The 13,968-nt window shown below is 37.7% G+C and overlaps 1 protein-coding gene across 5 annotated transcripts in view; it reads left to right on the top strand.

Annotated features, from left to right (window-relative positions):
* Positions 1–13,968, top strand: part of hrh1 (histamine receptor H1) — an 82,540-nt gene that overhangs the window by 41,851 nt on the left and 26,721 nt on the right. The window contains exons 3-4 of one of the 5 annotated variants that reach the window (XR_012386873.1): positions 6,051–6,205; positions 6,382–6,577. The exons of 2 other annotated variants lie outside the window; for them this stretch is intronic. The gene's annotated coding sequence lies outside the window, so the exon portion shown is untranslated. Of the gene's footprint in view, positions 1–6,050; positions 6,248–6,381; positions 6,578–13,968 lie in introns of those variants that run through there. 2 more of the 5 variants (XR_012386872.1, XR_012386875.1) reach the window with 2 other exon arrangements.

The following is a 13,968-nucleotide window of genomic DNA, read 5'->3' as shown; positions in this document are numbered from 1 at the left end:
TATCTATTTAAATGAGCTGAATCAACAGGAGTTAATTATTTTGGAACAACTTAATTGTTTTACATTCAATCCACTCAAATTTGCAAAAACAATTAAGATAACTTAATCGACTTTATAACTCAGAATTGGCTTTATAGCTTCTGACTTTATAACTCAGAATTGCAACTTTTATCTCAGAATGCATTATACCAAAAAGTCACAATAACCATTTTATTTCTGTATTCATTGGCTGAAATAGGCCTCCATAGCTAGGTGAAAGAAGTTATGATAAAAGATTTATCAGCCGAAAATGCGGCTATATTCCAGCGCTCTCTCCCTGCGCTCAGCCCTTCAGCAAATGCATCAGAAACACAGAAGTGTCTGCTTGACATGACAGAAAAGGATATCATGAGGTGAGCAGAGACGCGGAGCAGCATTTCCATACATTTCTCACAGGGCAGCTGTCAAACGCATCAAATCTGGCATTAAAGAGTGCTGACGGACTCCAGATGAGCTGCAGAAAATACACACGCACACAAATCTCTGAGGCCTGAGCAATCATCTGCGCTATTTTGTTGAGCAAAATAGACTAAGCAACATTTTGCATGGAGCATCACACTGTATCACTGCCATCTTTATGAATCCTCTTATAATCTCTTTCTGCTTTTAAAAGAAATTATATATATATATATATATATATATATATATATATATATATATATATATATATATATATATATATATATATATAAATTTTGAACTATTTGCATATTATTTAAACAAATACACTGTAAAAAATTATTTGACACTTTTCTCAAAAAACAGAAGAAACTTGTAATAAAAAATAGTCAACTAATCGCTTTAACAGCAACAGGTTTACTTACTTTATTAAAGTAAAGTCAACTAATCGCTTTAACAGCAACAGGTTTACTTACTTTATTAAAGTAAAGTCAACTAATCGCTTTAACAGCAGCAGGTTTACTCACTTTATTAAAGTAAAGTCAACTAATCGCTTTAACAGCAGCAGGTTTACTCACTTTATTAAAGTAAAGTCAACTAATCGCTTTAACAGTAACAGGTTTACTCACTTTATTAAAGTAAAGTCAACTAATCGCTTTAACAGTAACAGGTTTACTCACTTTATTAAAGTAAAGTCAACTAATCGCTTTAACAGTAACAGGTTTACTCACTTTATTAAAGTAAAGTCAACTAATCGCTTTAACAGCAGCAGGTTTACTCACTTTATTAAAGTAAAGTCAACTAATCGCTTTAACAGCAGCAGGTTTACTCACTTTATTAAAGTAAAGTCAACTAATCGCTTTAACAGTAACAGGTTTACTCACTTTATTAAAGTAAAGTCAACTAATCGCTTTAACAGCAACAGGTTTACTTACTTTATTAAAGTAAAGTCAACTAATCGCTTTAACAGCAACAGGTTTACTTACTTTATTAAAGTAAAGTCAACTAATCGCTTTAACAGCAGCAGGTTTACTCACTTTATTAAAGTAAAGTCAACTAATCGCTTTAACAGCAGCAGGTTTACTCACTTTATTAAAGTAAAGTCAACTAATCGCTTTAACAGTAACAGGTTTACTCACTTTATTAAAGTAAAGTCAACTAATCGCTTTAACAGTAACAGGTTTACTCACTTTATTAAAGTAAAGTCAACTAATCGCTTTAACAGCAGCAGGTTTACTCACTTTATTAAAGTAAAGTCAACTAATCGCTTTAACAGCAGCAGGTTTACTCACTTTATTAAAGTAAAGTCAACTAATCGCTTTAACAGTAACAGGTTTACTCACTTTATTAAAGTAAAGTCAACTAATCGCTTTAACAGCAACAGGTTTACTCACTTTATTAAAGTAAAGTCAACTAATCGCTTTAACAGTAACAGGTTTACTCACTTTATTAAAGTAAAGTCAACTAATCGCTTTAACAGTAACAGGTTTACTCACTTTATTAAAGTAAAGTCAACTAATCGCTTTAACAGCAGCAGGTTTACTCACTTTATTAAAGTAAAGTCAACTAATCGCTTTAACAGCAGCAGGTTTACTCACTTTATTAAAGTAAAGTCAACTAATTGCTTTAACAGCAACAGGTTCACTCACTTTATTAAAGTAAAGTCAACTAATCGCTTTAACAGTAACAGGTTTACTCACTTTATTAAAGTAAAGTCAACTAATCGCTTTAACAGTAACAGGTTTACTCACTTTATTAAAGTAAAGTCAACTAATCGCTTTAACAGCAGCAGGTTTACTCACTTTATTAAAGTAAAGTCAACTAATCGCTTTAACAGCAACAGATTTACTCACTTTATTAAAGTAAAGTCAACTAATCGCTTTAACAGTAACAGGTTCACTCACTTTATTAAAGTAAAGTCAACTAATCGCTTTAACAGCAACAGGTTCACTCACTTTATTAAAGTAAAGTCAACTAATCGCTTTAACAGTAACAGGTTTACTCACTTTATTAAAGTAAAGTCAACTAATCGCTTTAACAGCAATAGGTTTACTCACTTTATTAAAGTAAAGTCAACTAATCGCTTTAACAGTAACAGGTTTACTCACTGATCAAATACCACTAAAGCTAAAATGAAAATTATATTAAAATAAAAATATATGCATTTACAAATATAATTTAAAACATAAAATTTGGCAATAGTGCATTTAATGTATATATTATTGGAGTTTAAATCTATTAAGGTCTCCAATTCTGCATCAATTTGACCAGAAATATATTAAACAATAAATAATACTTTAAAAAATATATTACTTTGAAATAGGTATTTTATTTGCTAACAGAATTTAACAATATAATTTATTTCTGTTATTCAAAGCAGATCTTTTCCATTATTTGTCATATGTATTATTATTATTATTCATATTATCATGTTATTAGTAGTTGTAAGTTGTCTTATTGTGGGTAGTGTAGTTGTAGTTTGTGGAGTCTGCGATCAAACGTGCGAATGGTTTTAGCGACTCCTTCCACGTTCACATGCCTAAAGAAAGTGCATCCATCAAATAGAGTTTAATCTCTGGAACAAAGATGAATCTTGTGGCAGTGAATGAGATCTTTGACTCTGCGAGGCTGGGATGGAAATGAGAGCGTGTTTTCTGGGGCCGCGGAGCCGTACCTCTCTCTTTGTGCTGCTGTTCCTGGACTCTCCAGGGAAGATGGATGTCTTTTCAACCCTTACATCTGACTTGTCAACATAAATCATGGAGAACTGGGCCAAACAGGGGCCATTGGCATCAAACTGATGGGAAAAAATTTACTCACGGCTTGACTGTGAAGTGGACTCATTAGGACACGTTTAACTCCTGATGATAAGCTGAGATTGAGACATATGCGCGGTGTCATGCATGCGTGTGACATATTAATGTGCCTCCAATAGGAAACATGTCAAGCGCTTTTGTAATTACTTTCTTTCGGAGCTCATAGCAGGTATCCTTCAAAATAACTCATGCAAAAAATGAGTGAAGCAGTCTGAACTATCTAAGAGCAGTCTAAGCCAGCTAAGACCATTTTGAACCAGCTAAAACTGGTCTTAACCAACCAGTTTAAACCAACTAAGTCTAAACCGGCTAAGAACAGTCAAAACCAGCTAAGACCAGTTTAAACTATCTAGGAACAGTCTAAACCAGCTAAGACCTGGTTAAACCACCTAATACCAGTCTAAACCAGCTAAGAAAAGGCTAGACCAGTTAAGACCAGTTTAAACTATCTAAGAACAGTCTAAACCAGCTAATACCAATTTAAACCCCCTAATACCAGTCTAAACCAGCAAAGAAAAGTTTAAACCAGCTAAGACCAGTTTAACCCATCTCAGAACAGTCTAAACCAACCAAGACCAGTTTAAAATATCCCAAAACAGCCTAAACCACCTATGATCAGTTTAAACCATCTATGAATTGTCCAAACCAGCTAGTTAAGAATACTCTTAACCAGCTAAGAACAGTCTAAACTAGTTTAAACAAAACAAAAAAACAATAGTTTAGACCAGTTTAAACCAGCTATGGTCACTCTAAGCCAACTAAATCCAGTTTAAGTCAACTAAGAACAGTCTAAACCAGCTTAAATCAGTGTAAACCATCTAAGAACGGTTTATACGAGCTAAGAACAGTCTAAACCATCTAAGAACAGTCTAAACCAGCTTTGAACAGTCTAAACCAACTAGAACCAGTCTAAACCAGGTAAGAACAGTTTAAATTAGATGAGAATATTCTAAACCAGCTAATATCAGTTTAAACCATCTAAGAACAGTCTAAACCAGCTAAGAACGGTCTTAACCAACTAGTACCAGTTTAAACTTTCTAAGAATAGTCTAAACCAGCTAAGAACAGTCTAAACCAGATAATAACAGTCTAAACCAGTTAAAAAATAATCTAAACCAGTTTAAACAAAACAAACCAAAAAAAAAAAAAAACATTAGTTTTGACCAGTTTAAACCAGCAAAGGCCACTCTAAACGACCTAAAACCAGTTTAAACCAACTAAGAACAGTCTAAGTCAAATAAGACCAGTTTAAACCAACTAAGAACAGTCTAAGTCAAATAAGACCAGTTTAAACCAACTAAGAGCAGTTTACAAACATCTAAACAGTCTAAGTCAACTAAGACCGTGTAACCCAGGATCACTTTAAACCTGCCAAGAACCAGTTAAACCAGCTAAGACCAGTCTAAACCAGCTAAGACCACTAGTCTAAGCTAGTTTAAACCAAAGAAGCTACAACCAGCAAACTGTAGCAGGTGGGTCAGCGTTTCTCTATAGAGCCAGACATACTGTAGATTATATAATGCTGATGTGGAGAGAAAACTGACAGAATCTTTTTTTTTTTTTTTTTTTTTTTTTACAGATTTTTCATATCAATTAGTGTTAATTAGTGTTTTCAATCAAATGCAATAAAATATGTTGTTTTTGCTAAATCATTAAAAAACAAAAAGCTCAAGCTCGTTTCTGCTCAAGGTTTTCAGGCCCTGATTCTCTCCTCCTCGTCCTTGCTCGTCTGACTGCATTTTTTTTCTTTTCCTTTTTTTTCTTTTCCCCAAAAAGCGAAATCAAAGCAGGGATTTAGAGGGTTTTTTCAGGGGAGCGCGCACTCTCTCCTCCTCCAAGCTGCAGAGCGCGATAAAGAGCGCCGAATTCTTCACGGTCACGCGCAGCGCGGCTGAACACCGACGCCTGATGGACAGAGCGCGCTACTGCACTGAACACACTTAGCTGTATGTGTGTGTGCGCGTGTTTTTGTGACATATAAGGACACAGATGTGTATAATTTCATGGGTATGATACAAGTATTACAAAACGATTGAATTATGATGACATTGCTGCTGTCCTATTTTTTTAAGATGCATTTAAATCATTCAATATGAGAGGTTTTATTCCAGACTTTTCTCTAAGGGGTCAGGTTGGTGTAGGGTTTGGGTAGGGCAATAGTAAATACAGTATAAAACAATGGAAACCTATTTAATGTCCCCACAATTTACTAAAAAAAAATCTGTGTGTGTCTCTCTCTCTCTTTCTCTCTCTCTCTGTGCGTGTGTGCGTGTGTGTGCGTGCGTGCGTGTGTGTATTATCACAACAGTAGTCTACAAATGTCATCTGCACAGGCATGTATGTGTATGTGCATGTATGCGTGCATGCATTTATGTGTGTGCGTGTGTGTGTGTGTGCATGCATGTATTTGCATGTATGTGTATGTGTGTGTGCATATTCACAATAGTAGCCTACAAATGTCATCCTCACAGGCGTGTGTGTGTGTCTGTGTGTGTGTGTGTGTGTGTGTGTGTATTATCACAACAGTAGTCTACAAATGTCATCTGCACAGGCATGTATGTGTATGTGCATGTATGCGTGCATGCATTTATGTGTGTGTGTGCATGCATGCATTTACATGTGTGTGTATGTGTGTGTGCATATTCACAATAGTAGCCTACAAATGTCATCCTCACAGGCGTGTGTGTGTGTGTGTGTGTGTGTGTGTGTGTGTGTGTGTGTGTGTGTGTGTTTGTGTGTGTGTGTGTGTGTGTGTGTGCGTTTGTGTGTGTATGTGTGTGGTATCTGCAATGACAGGCCGGCGGAGGGTTTCAGGAAGCTGCTGATAATTTTAGATTCCCCAGAAAAGCTCAGAGCAAAGACAGAGTGGAGCGGACAGGCATGAATGGAGGAGGAACAGCTCTAAAATAATGACCTCAGCTTCTCTCAGACACGGCCCTCCGTCCACTGCTGTAAAACAACACAGTACAAACACTCACATCACTGTAATTAAGGTGTTATTCTCAGCCATTGTACTTTACTAAGGATTTTTAAAAATGTGTGCTTTTGGTTTTTACTTGAGTACATTTTTTGTGCTGTATCGGTGTTCTTATTGGGCTTTTTTCCTTTTTCTTTATTTTTAATCTAGTCTGCAGTGTTTGGCTGAGAGGGATAATCATTCCATTCCGTCCAGTCAAATCACACAGAAAAATCCCATCAGACTGACCTCAAGACATAAACGCTTTATAACTGCAGCAGCGACTGAGAGACGATTTTCATGATGAAGATGCACTGCCTAAACCATCTAAGTACAGTCTAAAACAGCGAAGAACAGTTTAATCCAGGTAAGAACCGTCTAAAACAGATAAGATCAGTTTAAATGATCTAAGAACAGTCTAAACCATAAGGACAGTCTAAACCATCTAAGAACAGTCTAAACCATCAAGAGACAGTCTAAACCAACTAAGATCAGTTTAAACCATCTAAGAAAAGTCTAAACCAACTAAAACCAGTTTAAACCATTTAAGAACAGTCTAAACCAGATAAGAACAGTGTAAACCAGCTAAGATTAGTTTAAACCATCTAAGTACAGTCTAAAACAGCGAAGAACAGTCTAAAACAGCGAAGAACAGTTTAATCCAGGTAAGAACCGTCTAAAACAGATAAGATCAGTTTAAATGATCTAAGAACAGTCTAAACCATAAGGACAGTCTAAACCATCAAGAGACAGTCTAAACAAACTAAGATCAGTTTAAACCATCTAAGAAAAGTCTAAACCAACTAAGACCAGTTTAAACCATTTAAGAACAGTCTAAACCAGATAAGAAAAGTCTAAACCAACTAAGACCAGTTTAAACCATTTAAGAACAGTCTAAACCAGATAAGAACAGTGTAAACCAGCTAAGATTAGTTTAACCATCTAAGAAAAGTCTAAACCAGCTAAGATCTGTCTAAAAAATTAAAAAACAGTCTAAACCAACTAAGAACAGTTTGAACCATCTAAGAATGGTCTAAACCAACTAAGAACAGACTAACCCATCTAAGATCAGTTTAAACCATCTTAGGATAGTCTAAACCATCTAAGATCTGTCTAAACCAACTAAGGACAGACTAAACCATGTAAGATCAGTCTAAACCTTCTAAGAACAGTCTAGACCAGTGGTGTCAAACTCAATTCCTGGAGGGCCGAAGCCCTGCACAGTTTAGTTCCAACCCTGCTCCAACACACTTACCTGTAGGTTTCAAACAAGCCTGAAGGACTCAATTAGTTTGATCAGGTGTGTTTAATTAGGGTTGGAACTAAACTGTGCAGAGCTGCGGCCCTCCAGGAACTGAGTTTGACACCTGTGTTCTAGACCATCTAAGATCAGTCTAAACCTGCTAAGAACAGTCTAGACCATCTGAGAACAGCAGCATATGCTTTACACAGCAGATGCCCTTCCAACCACAACCTAGTATTGGGAAACACTCATGCACATTCACAGTCACACACACTCATACACTATGGCCAATTTAGTCAATCAATTCCCCTATAGTGCATGTTTTTGCCCTTATAGGTGAAACCGGAGCACTCAGAAGAAACCCACGTGAACACCGGGAGAACATGCAAACTCTACACAGAAATGCTACTGACTCAGTTGGGGCTCGAACCAGCAACCTTCTTGCTGTGACGCGATTGTGCTACCCACTGCGCCACCGTGCTGCTCTAGAACATTTCTTTTTTTATTTATTTATTTATTTATTTATTTATTTATTTATTTATTTATTGTCAAGTAATGGCACTCTTAGTTGAGTCTGCTTTACCAGCACTGCCTCAGTCCTGCAGCAGACAGATTTTTTCCTGGGTCACGCTTGTTTTCTGTGTTCGCCCGGAGCGCATCAGCGTGTGGACGGCCTGAGTCACGCTCACATCTCATTATTACAATACCGCTAAAGAGCTCTCCAAACATCATTAGCGCTGTTTATCACGCATAAGGTCAAGCAACATCTCCAGAACCGGAAACACGGGCTCTGCCAAATCCAAAATAGAGCCATTTGAGCTTCATTAGAGCCGCGGTTCAGCCGGGGAGAAACACACTGATTCATTCATTCAGTTTTACTATTATTATTATCGCGCCACATTTCAAAGCTGGCTAATTGTGTTTTGCATGTTCAGTCGTTTCAAATTGACGTCGAAAAGTCCTCGCTCATTACGACGCAAAGCGACAGCTCCATATTGCTTTTAAATCTGCCTCGCAGTTATGCTGAATTATAATTTACATGCTCGGAGATGAAGTGAAATGATGTGCAGTCGGTTATGTAAGATAAAGAGGAAGTGCGTCTTGAGCTCTGACACGCGATGCACGTTACCACAGATTTATTCATATCAGCTGTCGGGACTCATTTTTATTCCTGACACAGACAGCGAAGCTAGCTGGATTATTGGAAACGGCATGCTGAGGGGAGAGTTTTATTGGAAAAGATCTGTGTTCGTGGAGGAATCTTCTACATGTAGCACTGTAAATAGACATCAGTGCATGGACAGTTTCTGTGTTTTGTGTTTACTTGTGGGGGTGAATTGCATTATGGGATGTTGATCTCTGCTCTGTCCACTTCTGATGTCAAAAATTCAACTCTACAGTGACCTTTATTGACATTTTAGTAGTCTGAAATAATATAATTAGGACTTTACATTAACTTTTTTAATCACCGGCCAGGGCGACGCAGTGGCGCAGTGGGTAGCACGTTCGCCTCACAGCAAAAAGGTTGCTGGGTTGCTGGTTCGATCCTCGGCTCAGTTGGCGTTTCTGTGTGGAGTTTGCATGTTCTCCCTGCCTTCGCGTGGGTTTCCTCCGGGTGCTCCGGATTCCCCCACAGTCCAAACACATGCAGTACAGGTGAATTGGGTAGGCTAAATTGACCGTAGTGTATGAGTGTGTGTGTATGTGTGGATGTTTCCCAGAGATGGGTTGCGGCTGGAAGGGCATCCGCTGTGTAAAAACTTGCTGGATAAGTTGGCGGTTCATTCTGCTGTGGTGACCCCGAATTAATAAAGGGACTAAGCCGACAAGAAAATGAATGAATGAATGAATCACCGGCCACTGTGGCCACTAGTTTTCCAATGTTACTAGCCACTCTGCATTTTCACTAGCCACAATTTTGTTGTTGGGGAAATCTATTTTATATGCATAAATTTGGCGTTGACATGTTAAAATTACTTGATTTAAATTGTGTGTTATGTCCACATCCCTCCTCATTTATTTCACTTCTTGTGTGTCGAGTATGAGCTTGCTTAATGAGCATGAGCAAATGAGTCATGGTTTCACAGTGTTATATTGCAGTTAGTTTTTATTTCACATGACTTTTTTTAGAGCTCAAAATTAACGATGACCCAAATTTATCTCTATAACCACATGAAACAATAATTATTTCTCAGCCACAACTTTTTCATGTGTCAAAACAAGCAAAATATAGCTGTATACTATACTTTTTATTTAACAAAAAATTTATTAAAAAAGAAAGGAAAGCAATTGACTTTTAAAAAATAACTATTGTCATGTATCAAAAATATGCACAGTAATCTGTCCTGGATAAAGATCTCTCGGATCACCAGTAACTGCAAATAAATGGAGAGTTCATCTCCCATTAAAGCAATTTTGTAAAAAAAAAAAAAAAAAAAAAAAAAAAAAAGGTAATTAAACCATTTTAACAAAAATAAAAGCAAATAAAACCGTCAGCAAATGAAAGCAGGTGAAACAGTGTGTGATAATGAAAGAATGATCACATGCACACGGTTAACTTTAGGCCATTTAATAATCTGTTAAAAGTGAAAGCAACCGGTGCTGCTTACAAAAAAACACAGTTTGAGCTCTTGAAAGCATCAGGACTGTGGATGCATGTTCATCACTATTTGTCTTGTTTATTTGAAAGAGAAACGATAACAGTTGCGTTTCCAGAACCTTTTCCAGACACGGTTGCTTCACGATTCGGGAGCGCGCACGCGTTAAGCAGTCGCATGCACGCGTTTTAAGCAGTCGCGCGCTTCACATCAGCTGTTAGCGCGAGTGATCATCATCCTCTCATTCGGTATTCACTTGCTTTCTTCTACTCGCGTGAACACAATTATTTTACTTCTCGATTCTAAGATCACATTTGCACGCATTTTGGGTCATCCTTATATTGTCGAACCCTGCTTTTAGGAAAAGTACAATTTAAAAATTATTTTCAACCAGCCAAAGCGGCTAGTGGGATTGTCTGTCTAACCCGCCAAAGCTGAAATCTACCCGCATTTGGTGGGTTGGCTGATGTTAATGTAAAGCCCTGAATATAATGTACTCTCTGAGAAATAAAGGTACGCAAGCTGTCAATGGTGTAGTATCTTTTCAAAAGGCGCACATTTGTACTAAAAGGGTCTATATTGGTACTTCAAAACTATATATTAGTACCTAAACATTTTTTAAGGAACACTTCTGTACTTTTTAGTTACTAATGTGTACCCTTGAGGTATTAATATGGACGAAAAGCTCACATACACTGTAAAAAATAAATCCGTAAAATTTACGGTAAAAAAACGGCAGCTGTGGTTGCCAGTGCTGTACCGTTACAAACACGGTACTAACCGTAAAAGTAATTTCTCATTTTCACGGTAAACTACCGTATTTCATTAAGTTATAAATATGTCTGCATTTAAATTACCCACACATGCTTTGATACACAGCTAAACACGTTAGCACACCCATATGCAGGAGGTGATGAAGAAGTTACATAATGAAGCAAAGCTCATCACAATCAACTTTAACCACAAGCAGGAAAGTTTATTAATATATAGAAGGTGCTCAGTGTCATTCACACAGCTACTAAACACCACACGCATAATAATAAAGTCATGAAATAAACATTGTTTATCAACATTACATGTAACATAAATTTCTAATGTACATAACTGATGGGGAAACAGCTAAATAGTAATGTCAACATAAACTATTAAAATGTATGATTGTAGTGCTGTCCCCAGGGACGGACTGGGACAAAAATTCAGCCCTGGCTCTACAGCCACACCAGCCCACATTACCATACGTACTGTTTGTTTGACGTTCAGATTTTGATTATGTCCGCGTAACCTTTGATTGAGTCGGCCCCTCTCGAAATTATCACCGATTGGGCCAAATGCTAATCATTTACTATTACTATTATTACCATCATCAACGTCATCATGATATTCACATGTTGCACGAGATAAAAGCTGCATGTAAAAACACATATAAAAAATAATAATAAAATTAAAAAATAAAAATAAAAAACTGACCGGCCCACATTTAAAAAAATGGTTCGGCCCTTCTGGCATTTGTTTGAATTGCCAGATGACCAGTCCGCCCCTGGCTGTCCCATTTCTTAGGGGTAAATTTTGAAGCCCTTCCCCTTAACCCTCAGTTGTAAGGGCCAAGGGGTAGGGTGATGGGTAGGGGTACAAAATAGAATTAAGTTTGGGCCCTAGCCCTTAGCCCTTCCCCTTACCCCTACAACTCGTTTTGCGCATTCACGTCAAGGGGTAGGGTGTTCCAATTCTCTTATGCTTAAAGGCATAGGACTAAGAGGAAGGAGTGAATACCCCTTCGAACAAAGATTTTTCAGGAGCACACTCAAAACCAAAGGTGAAGAAAATGTCCCAGAATACACCAGCCACAACGGCAGGATGCTCTCGGAAGTTGGAAGATCCACAAATTAGCATTTGTTGTCATTATTAAGAATTCTTACAACAAACAAACACGTTTTAATAGATTTTTAACCGCGTTTGTGCTTTAAAAAATGCTAATAGAATAGAAAGCTAAATTTCGCAGTCTATAATCCATAATAATGACTCCTGTATAGCAGTCCCACAACATGGGTGAATTAGTGGTTCATGTTGAAGACCTCCCCCCCCCATACTTTGTTTCAATGGCCAAGGGGAAGGGGTACAAAAATAGAATTGGGATTGGACCTAAGTCTATCTGGCAATTGGAGAATTCTCAGAATTGTAATGTTTTTGATAAACCTTAGGCTTACTGAGATGCGTTTTCAGCCACCTTTGCTGAAATATTGCTCCATTTTCAGTGTATATTGTGTGGTTTGTAATGTTTTGTCTGATTTTTGCACTAATGGACCTAGTGTCCGGATTAAAAACAATATAAGCATAGTGACAGATGTAGAACAGCAGTGTGTGTGTGTGTGTGTTGTCAGTGCTGGTCAGGTGTGCATGTGTGCTTCAGTGTGAGTGTGTGCTTGATGCTTCTGTCAGTCTATGTCGCTCCTGATCTAAATCTAATCCTCTTAGTCTATGCTGACGTTATCTTCAGCAGCTCAAACACTCTAATGGCTGATGGACAGCCGGCTGCTTCTCACTCAGGGCTGCGTGTTTATGCTAATGAGATGGAGAGATGGGCACTAGTGGGCGGGGCTTTCCCCTCTGATGACACGTACAAAGGGAGAATGTCAATCACAGTGTTTCTGCAGACTGCTTTCATCAAGTCTGATTATAAAAATGAATTCATTTGTACTATTAGAAGCTGGATATATTCACACACTGCTGCCTGTGTTTAACCCTCTTATAAACGTGATGTGTCTGTAATAGGTGGCCTTTGAATGCAATCTTTCAGAGGTGTGTGTGGTGCTCTGCTGCTCCACATGGTAGAGTATAATCACAGCGGAGGGAAAGCCATCACACATTCTGCAGGGGATTGACTATTAATTTTTCAAAACTCATTTTCTGCTGTGTCTGAATGACTTTGGGAACGCATTTTCTCACTCAGCCAACAAATATAGATTGCCAGTGCTATTCTCATCAGAGGCGAAGAAAAGGTTTTCGGCAAGGTGTTCTTTCCACTTGATTTTTCACATTCATATCGCCCGCTCTCAGATCTGTTTCTATATCTGCGACGCATCTCTGGGTGAATGTGTCTCACTGTTCATTACATGTGAATAGATTTCTACTGAGGAATCAATACTGGCCTGATGAAGCATATAGCTAACACACACACACACACACACACACACACACAGAATAATACATATTAATCAATTTATATGGATGTTAGTGTGTGTGCACAGTAAAATGATAACCAGATTACCTGATTTAACCCATAACAATAAATTTCTTGATATAATAGACAACAGAGAGATCAATATTAAATGATGTGCTAATCATTTATTTACATGAATTCTCCAATAGTTACATCCCAGATGGAAAAAATACTGTAGTATACTGCAGTGTTTTGAACCATACTATAGTAAATTACAGGAATGAACCTGTTGTGGAAATTCTGTTGTTTCTATGGTAACACAACAACTACAGTAATTAATCTGTTGTTGTGATTCTACAGTTGCTATGGTAACACTATCTAATATAAACAAATGACCCAAATTGTAGCTTTCTACAACTACATGGTACATTATAGCTTTATGACCTGGTGCGCCCACAGAACTGGCGCTCACTGGATATTTCCTCTTTGTCGTAGCATTCTCTGTGAACCCTAGAGATGGTTGTGCGTGAAAATCCCAGTAGATCAGCAGTTTCTGAAATACTCAGAGCAGCCCGTCTGGCAGCAACAACCATGCCACGTTCAAAGTCTCTTAAGTCCCCTCTTTCCCCCATTCTGATGCTCACTTTGAACTGCAGCAGATCGTCTAGACCATGTCTACATGCCTAAATGTATTAAGCTGCTGCCATGCGATTGGCTGATTAGAAACGAGCAGTTGGTCAGGTGTACCTAATAAAGTGGCC

This window comes from Danio rerio, chromosome 11 (assembly GCF_049306965.1).
Source record: "Danio rerio strain Tuebingen ecotype United States chromosome 11, GRCz12tu, whole genome shotgun sequence".
NCBI lineage: Eukaryota > Metazoa > Chordata > Actinopteri > Cypriniformes > Danionidae > Danio > Danio rerio.
The sequence above is the reverse complement of the archived record's forward strand: the minus strand, read 5'-3'. Positions and strand labels throughout refer to the sequence as shown.